The sequence below is a fragment of the Lactuca virosa genome, chromosome 9 (genome assembly GCF_052849685.1).
Source record: "Lactuca virosa cultivar CGN04683 chromosome 9, Lactuca_virosa_CGN04683_v6, whole genome shotgun sequence".
Taxonomy (NCBI): Eukaryota; Viridiplantae; Streptophyta; class Magnoliopsida; order Asterales; family Asteraceae; genus Lactuca; species Lactuca virosa.
In genome coordinates this window covers 215,396,439-215,405,805 of record NC_136434.1, presented here as the reverse complement: position 1 = coordinate 215,405,805, position 9,367 = coordinate 215,396,439, and positions in this window count along the sequence as shown.

Genomic DNA, 9,367 nt, shown 5'->3' with positions numbered 1-9,367 from the left:
GTAAAAGATAAAATGATATGATTATTTTATTAGTTTTAAAAGTTTGATCTAAAGAGTTTTTTGAAACCTCCATAAGTTATGGATATGAAAAGGTTTTTTAAAAAAATTGATTCAAAGTTTTTTATGGAGTTACAAAACTTAGTCTTAATGTTTTAAAGAATTCCATAACTTGTTCTTAAGTTATGGAACATGAAAAGTTTCATCATAAAACAAGTATTTAACTCCATATGTTATGGAATCCAAAAGTTTTCAAGAGTTACAAAACTTGCCCTTAAGTTTTGGAATTTGGAAAAAAGGTTTTTTATGATAAAAAAAAGAATTGAATTCTAAAACTCTTGGGTTCATAACTTAAACAATTAATTAAATGGTTTTAATTTTGAATTTAATAATTGGAATTATGATGTTTTTATTGAATAATTCAATTAACTCTTATGGACTTTATTAATAGATAATTAAAGTGTTTAATTAAAAGAGAATTAATAATTCCATAATGACATGGTTTAAATTTAATTAAATTAAGAGTATAGTTTAATTAATAGATTAAACCACCAAGTATTTTAAATGTCTAAAATACACCCTTATACTGTTATAATATTAAAAGTTTAATATATTATATGTATAAGAGCAAGTCGTCTTACCATTAGTAGGCCTCATTCACGAAGCCGGTCTATAAGGGGGGTATAAAGTTACTGCCTTTAAAATGGCAGTTTAATGGGTGTCCACTCTCACCCATCGCTTCCTTGACTGGTGGAGGGTCGTTAGCCGAACAGGTAGGACAAGGACTATAATTCTCCCTTCATTAAAAGTATTAATGATAAATACTAAGTAACTAAACCTTTTATAAATTCCCAATCTTAGTTACTTAGGAAAATGTGAATAAGGTGCTAATCCATGAAATTACACTTTGCACTTTGTTTAAGCTGTTAGTGGAGCGTGTGTGGTTAACCGGCACACTAACCTAGACTTAACAAGGTAGGCAAAGGGTAACTTAATGTTTATCATAGTATCGTTGGAGCGTGTGTGGTTAACCGGCACATCGATTGAGGGGTAAATATTAAGGGTACCAAGTATATTTGCATGGTTACTTCACACCTTGTTTTGTGATCCTCGGCATCCCAGTCACAAAACCTAAAGGGCACACTCAAGATTGAAACATGCCATTGAAAAGTTCAATGAATCTCAAAAGAATCTAGGAGTTTCAAAACCAATTAAAACCTAATAATACATTTCGTTTATCTTGGTGGAAATTGGTGAATCGTCATTCACATACCTTCAAATATTTTATAGCTTGGATTACGGCATCCCTCTTCCAAGTTATAAAATAGTTTGTTGGGTCCTAACCTTAATATATCATATTGGGTGTTATATTAAGGACTTAAATCAACTTTACGTGAATTTCTCCCATTGTTGATGTCTGGTTTAGACAACAATGATCTTCCCAAACCAAGCTTTCCTAATGAATATGACTTCCCGAGTTTGGCTCATGGAAGTCATACTTCTCTTCCTCCACCTCCTCCAATTATTCTCCCTAACCCACAAGTTCAAGGTCACTCAAGCCCTAATGGCAAGCAAGGTCTATGTGTGATCACATCTTAGAGATGAAGTCACATATTAACAAGCCGGGAGAGTTGGGTGTCAAAGTCTTGAGAAAGTTGGATGTTCAATCACTTTCTAAGTCATATAGTGAGTTCCTTTGGGACTACTATGAAACAGACTATGACATGAACCTTAATGATCATATCTATTTGCTTGGTGCTGCTGAATCAGCAATGATTTGGAACGATAGTAAAGCAAATTTGATTAGAAGATCAACTTCCCAAAAACTTTATGGACAGTGACAATGGTGACACTGGAAATCCAGAAAAAGCATTCTCTTCCCAATGGAAAGGGATTGACCATAGTCAACACGGTTGACCAAATGGTAAAGAGAAAGGCTAAGTCTGAGATAGTCCCATTACCAAAGGGTCCATATGTTTATTTTGCCAAAGGAAGGGGCGTTGATTGCAAAGCTGCCAAATTTACCTAAGGATGTTAAAGTCAATAAGTTTGACTCTACATCAGGTAGAGCCCATTATCTAACTCTGTTAAGTTCTATTCTGAGATCCTCATTACATGATGTGACTGGGTCACATGTTGATGTTTTAAGAATCAAAGAATAGAGAGAAATCTTAAAGGAAGTATATGTTGATTCTGATCGCGAAGGTGGATTTCGATCGCATCAGAATTTTGAGCAGTTGCTTAAGAAGTTATGATATATTGCTAAGGAATAGATAACAACAATTTTCCATGTGGATTGTAAGGATAAGTTTTTCCGTAAAGTTTTAAAATAAAAGAAAATTGTTTAATTTTATTTATTTGAAGTATCCTTACAATGGTATTTGTGGAAAATTGTTGCTTATATGATTCCACTGACAGCAATATTGGAAAATGGATTTGATTCTTTCATTTGTGGTAGTGTCTAAATTTACCAAATCAGGAAAGTTCCTCATCACCCAAGTTTCAATTGGACCGAAACTTGGAATCATGCAAGTTGAATAGTATGATGAATGAGAACTTTCAAGCATTGGAAAATCAAGACTAATTACTTGTTCACATGGATGTGTGAGTCAAGTGAAGGACCAAAGGGATCGAGTACACATTCTTGTGCACTGGTCATGTCCACCACAAAGCTCGTTAAGACTATTTGATTTACTAAAGTTTAGTAAATATGGTTATACTTACAAGTTTAAGTATAATTCTGAAACATTGGAAAAGTCTCAATGTATGGCAGAACGAATGGGAAGAATCAAATTAGGCAGAAAGATAAAAGCTTCTCAAATCTGAAAAGATGGGAGAGTACTTTAGTATCATGTTTGTGATCATCTTAATGATTTAGAAATCATATCACAATTAGTCCTCTAAAGGTCATCTTTGTGCATTATTATGACTAAGAAGAGGAGTCATGAATTGTTGAAATGGTTAGATCAGGAAAATGAGTCATACTTCGTTTCAAAACAATTCTTAGAGTCATACTCCAAGATTGTAACTTGAGTGACATATCTTAAAGAAAGGTTTAAAACACTTGTCAAATGTAAGAGTAAGAGTGTCCTACTCTTGTACATTTGAAATTGGTAAGTTGTGATGTTTTGGATAAAACAAAGACCAACTAAGGCCAATTGTGTGAAGTGTTTGTCTTGATAAAGAATCCGCACTATCTCTTGAATATTTAGCAAGATAGTTTTATATGTCAAGAGGATAGTGGGAGTCTTAAAGATCCTAAAAAGAATTTCAAGAACTAATCAAGAATAAAACCTGAGGTTCTTCACTAGCACACGACTTGAGGTTTATAACCTATCGTGTTGACATATTCTGTGCCTATTCCAGTTAAAGTTGGCTTTGCATAGGAGTTCTGAAAGTTCTCAATTGGTTGCATAACACCTTGGAAGCAATGTCAGACCCTGTACTGCCAGGTGGCAAGAAGTTAAGATTGCATAAGTTCAGTCCATATGAGTTTGGATTTGTCATTATCCTTGTCTTGTGACTATGGTTTTGACGATTCACATGGATAAGAAAACATACACCATAAAATCTAAGGGTCATAAGGTTTCTCTCCGATTCATGAAAATGATGGTGAGGAAACACTTCCACCAAGTAGATTTGAAGCAGATGGCAAAAGGTCTAAACAATTGAGACTATGATTACGGCATCCCTTTTCATAGTTCTGAAATTGTTTAGACACACATGCATGCTATCTAAGGAAAGGTGTATGATTTTGATAAAGTTTTATCAAAGAATCTCGTATCAGAAATCTGAACTTTGGTAAGAAAGTCAATAAAGTATTGATTTCTAGAAGTCCAGCTGATTTCTGAGTACATGTCAAAGCTAGTGGGAGCATAAGTGTTATGTTAATAATCATCATGTTAGTGGGAGCATGATAATTATTGTTAGTGTTGCAAGTTAGCAATGTTAATTATAGAAAACAAAAGTTTCAAATCGTGAGGCTGCAGAGATTGAAAAAGTTGTTTTGCTATAATTAAGGGAGAGGATATACTTCATTTCAGTTCTAAAGGCTTAGATTGAGACCTTAATCATCCTTAGTCAAGAATATATATATGAATTTCATGTTGGATTGGTTCAACTTAAGGAAATTCTATATATTGCGTTCTCAAAATTCGATTATGATTACGTCATCCCTCTTCATAGTCAAATTTTGAAAACATGGCAAATAAAAATATTGTAGCAAAAGACTGGTCTAGAATCATGTCTTTATGTGAGACATCATGAATCGTGTACCATTTGCTTTGGGTACAGGATCGATTGCATGTGCTATAATATTTGTCATTTCTAAATTTTTCCAAATGCCCAGAGGCATTAAGAAGGGAAAAGGTCTAGAATTGGATATGACTAAAATGATTAAGCAATTGTCGAGGACAATCTGAGGTTTACCAAAGATTGGTTGCTCAGGGACAGTTGGAAGTATAGTGCTAATTTTGGAAGGACCATATTGACATATTCTGAAAAGAGGCATCTCTTATTCAGAAGTGATAGTCAAAATGAGAATATGGAGTTGTCTCCATAGGTGGAAGTTATCTGTGTAAGATTAGAAAACTTAATGCAAGAAGCATGTCCAAAGCAATGTACTTTGAATATGAGACTTAGTTTCCATGGAGTTGATCTCCATTGGAATACCTTATAATGACTGTTGACAAGTCTTTGTGACTTTGTACATATTCATTATAGGAGGGTCAGTGCATATAAGTTTAAAATCTAAACAGATTTCGATAAATGATAGGAATTTGAAATTCTCACATTTTTCGATAAGGATTTAGGAGTGTGAAATTAGAATCATTGAAATTATGTTCAATTGGTTTATTTCACAAAGTAAGGATCATAGACAAACATAGAGTGCATACTTGGTGTATGGCAAAGCTATTGTTTAAGAAAAACATAGTGTACATGCTTGGAGCATGGGACAACTAGTGTTTTTAATTCAAGTATAAAGTTGATAAAACCGAAACAATGAATAATGAGTAATCAGTATGGTGATAAATAAAAGTGTTTATTTATATTCATAGGGTTTGATACCATATTTGATTCATTTATTCTTGTGTTTCACTTTGCATGTTTTGACTTCCAGAATAACTAAGTCGCTCTTCCTGAATGATTAAGTTATTCAAACCATCCACAGTCGGTCATATGTTGGAAGTAGATATGAATCAAGACTGTCGTGGGTTGGTTTGTAGAGGTCCAAGTTGGTGGACAAAGTGGTGCTACAATACTCATGAGTGCTCATAAGTTCTGAGTATTGGATTCAACCCGCGCTCATTTGAATCACTTCATGGATTTTATCACGAGTGATCATGAGACGATAATATCTTATATTCTTCAAACCTAGAGATATGAGTTGTTACTATGAGTTGGTTATACACTGATTGCATGAAAACGCATTTGGTAACTCGATGTTATAAAACGTGCCTTTGTGTATGATTCAACAAGTAGTAGAACAAGCCATATGAGTCGAAGTTTATCCATTCCTTTTACCTTCGGGATAAAAGCGATATCTGTGGGCCCCTCGATGATTTAGCGATGACACATGTGAGTGCTTGGCCAAGCCAGGACTGATTTGATTTGTTCAATCAGTCAGTCATCATAAATCAAAAATCGGGAAACAACAAATGGACAGAGAGAATGATTATAATCCATGTCTCAGTCCATATGATATCTAGAATGGAGGAATATATGATCCCTTATCTAATGGACAAGTCATTGACAAGGTCAGAGTTCGATAGAAGCTTTTGAGAGCTACGATTGCTAGTTAGGGTTAGAAGTCATACTCAATAATAGTTTTAGACTTATCCAAGTGGGAGACTGTTGGATTAATGTCTAAGTCCATAACTATATTTGGTATGTACTTGACCCGACCCGGCATGGTCCATTTGGGTTGCACTTCACGGCACAATTTATATGGATAGTCTTTTGAGAATAGTATATTTATGATTTATATTAATATATTATAAGTTCTAATATATTAATATGGAATCATATTATTTAATTAGTATTGATCAAGAATTAATTTAGAATTAATTAAGTGATCAAAAAGAACTAATTAAATATGGACTCTTATATATATGGAATGGGCCAAGTTCATTTAGGTTGGGCTAAGCTTTCATGGATGGTCCATGGAGCTTTTAACCCATGGATCCTATGTAAATGAAAGGTCATGGGTATTAGGGTTTACATGGATGTAACCCTAATCCTCCATAATATATAAAGGGGTCTTTGGCTCACAAAATTGGCACAAGTGTGTGAAAATAAGAGTGGGCCGATTTTAGTGTGCATACATATTCTCTCAAGTTCTTCCAAGGTGTTTTGGTGATTTGTGATTCCATTTGAGGCTTCCACACTATTGGGGCTAAGCTCTTAAAGCTTGAAGACATCAAGCTACATCAAAAGGTATGTCATCTAACTAGAACTTTGTAGTATTGGTGCTTCATAATATGCTAGTTAGGATGAAACCTTGGAATAGTTAATATTTGCATGTATAATAGAGAAAACATAGATCCAAGGTTTATAGGGTTGCATGTACACGATAGGAGTGTTAGAATGCTCAAAACCCAACACTTACATCAAACCATAAAGAGAAATTTTGACAGAACAAAGACCTAATAGACTGAGGGTTCAAGGTCTTATGACAAGCGGGAAATTAATACTAGAGTCTATACATAGACCTAATTATATCCAAAAGACAAAGTAGAGTAGACTCTACTTGCGACGAGAACCGCTCGGACGAGCCTTTGATTCTGCTTGATGACGCTCCATTTCCAGCATACGCCTTTCGAATGTTGCCTGGCGTGCTCGAAGTTCCCTGACTTCAGCTTGGGTTGCAGTAAGTTCTCTCTACAGAACCTCATTGTGGTTCAGAGTTCTACCATGAGCAGCTTGTAGATGGCGAATGCGGACCGTATTGACTCCCGCATCAGCATCAACTTCCATGACTCGGTTGATGGCTGCCCTACCCTGTTCGTCATTTCGAGAAACCCTACGAACCAGAATAGGCAGGATTTTGTCTGCTGAGCCTCCCTCGCTCAGATTGTAGAAGCTTCTGACTCCATTGTACGGTATGGGTTGACCCTGCTCTTGACTCCATCTTCCCAAGTTCTCTGCCCACAAAGGCGTCGGGCCTTGAAAAGCCGGACGAGGGTTAGGATTTTGGTTTGGAGCCACTAGGGGTAGATCATTGACTTCTGGCTCTGAGTCAGAATCCTCAGGGAAGTTTTCTGCGAAGTCATCATCTAACGGAATTGCATGATTCTCTTCTGGCTCTGCATCGAGCCATCCACCATTTCCTTGGTTGGGGAAGTACGGGTCGCCGTGGGGATGGAATCCAGCCATGTTATCTACGCGAGAATAGGGGTAAAAGAAATAGTTAATAGACGTACTACTTAAGATAATTATAGGATGATCCTTACCAGTTACTTCAATACTTGCGTAGTGCATACCAATCACATGTAACCAATATAGAATAGACCTTCGAATAAGTGACCCTAACTCTAAGTCCACAACCAAACAAGGAACAGGAAGTAAAGCAAAGATCACAGATTCTAAGTCTATGACACCTTAGTCACATATAACCTTAGCGTATCCACTCAGCAACTATTGACATACTAATAAAGACCTTTTAGTTTGCACATAAGTAATTATAGTAACACAAAATACTCCTATAGTATTTTAAGTTTATGTTTTGTTCTAAAGTTTTCATTGCAGTAGTGTTGGTAAGTTTTTAGATTTGCTGCAACACCACAACCATTCCTAGGCACATGCTAATCACTTCTTGGAAAGATATAGTCGATCAGGCTGTATCACTCTCAGATCTGATTATATGTCCCCAAGCCTACTTGTGCTGTCCAACAACCGCAATACTTTTGTTCTGTTCTAGTATGACACTGATCCTAGTATGAATGCTTGTATAAATACTTTACTAAAATATTTTATTATCTTAAAAGTATTAACTCTTGGTCAGAGTGTTTTAATACCGATGTGTTTATAGTTGTATATCTTTTATGGGTTGATATACTCAATAAACTATAGACAAAGCTCTGATACCAATCAGTCACACCCCCAAACCAGAACGGCAGAAACGTTCGGGGGCGGAGGACGTCAGAATCATAACAATGCATAATAGTAAAACAAGCAACAACATCATCCATTGCATTAATAGTATAATTTAATACAAGTGTGTTCTGTGTAAAGTTTGAAAGACACCCAAAATATGAATCAAAATAAAAGACGAGTCTTGAACATGCTCCGTCTTCTCAAAACCTGGTCATCAGTACCTATCTACTGGTGACCTGAGAATACAAGTTATTTTGAAAGCGTAGATCAACATTAAAGTTGGTGAGTTCATAAGTATTTTAGTGTCGTTGTTTGAAGAAAATGTTTGTAAGTGTTTGATGTAAAGTTTGTAAGTGTTTGATGTAAATGTTTGTATACTTCCTAGAAAATCCTATATTTTCTACTAAATTAGTCTTCTACCAAGACCCGATTGTTCTGTATGTTTATCCTTTTGTAAAAGTGAGTGTTTTTTCCCAAGTATGACTATCATGACCAAAATATAGTTTACATTACCGTTTATGTGAGAAGATCACAATATGAATGTAATGGGAAAATAAAGATCACTATAGTATTGTATATAGTAACTACCATTGTACTAACTACCTTAAACCGGTTTGTTTTATTAAGGTAAAATGTGATGAGATTATAACCATACTTGATTGACTAGTAAAACACGACGTTCGAGACGTCGAAATGGTATGACATTCGTAACCCGTAGACCTACAGGTCCCACTGTAGCTAGCAGCAAGGTGTAGGATGGTCAATCTCGTATAGATCTATACACAAATTCACGCTCTCCCTCCAGGAGAATCTGGTTACAAAACGTGACACAACAGTATGTTGCCATGCCATGAAGTAGTGGCTCACATTAATGTTATAGTGTTCTTGTATTTGTATAGTATGTTCTCTCTGTTCTAGTGTATTGTATGTTCCTCCCTGTTTCTCATTATAGTATGTTCTTTCTGTTTCTCGTTATAGTATGTTTGTACTGACTCATGCATGAACTGACTTTTGTATGTTTCATTGTACTAGAAATAGTGAGTAGTAATCCTCAAAACTATACCTGTTATTGTTTACTAGTAATGTTGTTTGAATGACTGATCATGTTTGTACACCTTTGCTACCCAAAGGTATTGAACTGATGTAAGAACTTTTATATCTATACACATATACATAATATATAACTAAGATCCTGTAGCACCCGATTCCTGGTACGCATTTAAATTAAAGAAAATATTGCATTTTACTCTGGGACTCGGCGAGTTGGAGGCCCAAC